The sequence below is a fragment of the Mustela putorius genome, unplaced genomic scaffold (genome assembly GCF_011764305.1).
Source record: "Mustela putorius furo isolate JIRA1106 unplaced genomic scaffold, ASM1176430v1.1 tig00003987_pilon_pilon_pilon, whole genome shotgun sequence".
In the NCBI taxonomy this organism is placed as follows: Eukaryota; Metazoa; Chordata; class Mammalia; order Carnivora; family Mustelidae; genus Mustela; species Mustela putorius.
Window position 1 is genome coordinate 4106941 of NW_025422126.1, and position 2037 is coordinate 4108977.

Below are 2037 nucleotides of genomic sequence, written 5' to 3' on the forward strand. Positions count from 1 at the left end.
AAAAAAAAAAAAGAATCTTTTCTTGGGGGATGTCTGGGTGCCTTAGTAGGTTAAGCATCTGCCTTTGCCATCTCCCAGGGTCCTAAGATCAAATCCCACATCAGGGCTCAGCGGAGTCTGCCTTTCCCTCTGCCTGCTGCTCCCCCTGCTTGTGCTCTCTCTCTCTCTTTGACGAATAAATAAAATCTTGGGGGGTAAAAAGAGAATCTTTTCTTGCATTTGTTGTTTATTTATCTATTCATTGATTTTTCCATCCTCTCTGGGGAAATGTTTAGTTAAATCCTTTGCCCATTTTTTAAAAATTTGGGTTACTTATTTGTTTTTTCAGGCAAGAAAACCTTTTATTTTAAACCACAGATAGTCATCAGATGGCCACAACTACCCATTTTATTAAAATCACAATTCAAATATGTACAATAGAAATACCACAGTATTCACGAGACTCAGTTTTTAGAGCAAGTGCATGGAATGTTGCATGAATTTTGCACATAGCTTCCAATATCAAATTGAGATTTATTTTACTTGAGGATGATAGAAATTTCCAAAAGGCATGATTATGAAAAGACAAAATGTCCATCCCTATATATCTTTGTAAGCCAACTAGTGGTATCCTTAAAATTAACATTTACAAAATCCTTAGTAAAACTAGTTTGTTTTTCTTTTTGACAGACAGAACACAAGTAGGCAGAGAGGTCGGCAGAGGGTGAGGGAGAAACAAGGCTCTCCGCTGAGCAGGAAACCCAATGTGGGGCTCGATCCCAGGACCCTGGGATCATGACCTGAGCCGAAGGCAGCTGCTTAACCGACTGAGACACCCAGGCATCCCATAAAACTAGTTTTTTTAAAGTGGGATATAATCCAACTTCCATGTTTCACAATTCATTCTACCTTGTGATCTACAGGTTGTTTTATGTGCACCTTCTGCTTTCGTTTCCCCATTTCCTCTGGAAATGGTGCAGGACCTTCCTTTCCAGCCTCACACCTTCCCTCTTTCCTTTAAGTACCTTTGTCAGTCTTCGTTCCAGGTTCTTTGTGCGCAGATATTCTTCCTGGTTTAGGTTTAGGTTTTGGTGGAGTGGGTTTTGCAGACAACCTGGCAGACAGTCTGGTGGTCTCCTATTTCGTTGCTTTGGATCCATCCTCGCCCTCTGTATTCTCTGGAGGCTTTGATCAGGGCATGAAGCCTATGTTTGTTACAGCAGCAGCTGAACAGTAAAGCAATGGGCTTGATCAGCGGATACCGCTGCTCGCGCAAAGGGTATAGCAGAGCCTGGCTTCTTAGACCTGCACCTCCTGGGTTGTTCTGGGTTTGTTATCTTTTTTACCATTATTGAATTGTAATCTTTATATGTATACATACATATATTCTGGATCTAAGCCCTGATCTCATATATGATTTGCAACTATTTCCCCCTCTTCTGGGGGTTGTCTTTCCATGTTCTTGATGATATTCCTTGAAGCACTAATGTGTTTCATTTTGATGAAGTTCAATTTGTATATTCTTGTTGTTGTCAGTGTGCTTTTGGTGTCCTATCTAAGAATCTGTTGCCAGATCCAAGGTCCTAAGATTTATTCCTGTGTTTTCTTCTAAAGGTTTATGCTTTTAGCTCTGATGTTTCAGTGTTTAATCTATTTTGAATTAACTTTTGTTACATGGTATAAAGGAAGCATTCAGCTGCCCTCTTTTGTATATGTGCTGCCGAAGCGAGCACATCAGCTGCCCTCTTTTGGATGAGACAACAACTGTCCCAGCAGCACGGCGCTGAGAGGATGAGGAATGCTGGCCACCTTCCTGTCTCAGGAAGATAACAGAGCCTGCTGCAGGGAGCTGGAAGGGAAAGGAACCTGGTATTCTTAGTTTCAACAGCATATGACAGAGTTTGCATCAGGTTGAGGCGGTGGGGCAGGGAGAGAGTGAATCATGGCTCAAATGCTACAAAGTCACTGTTCTTACCAAAACTTAGTAGATTTTCCTGAATGAACATTCCTTCATTTGCTGTATGCTCCTAGGATGATTTCTACAGAATATATACATAA

The 2037-nt window shown here is 41.4% G+C and overlaps 1 pseudogene; it reads right to left on the minus strand.

Moving 5' to 3' along the window:
• Window positions 1-772: 772 nt before the first annotated feature.
• On the minus strand, window positions 773-1179 carry LOC101686522 (annotated as a pseudogene).
• Window positions 1180-2037: the final 858 nt, after the last annotated feature.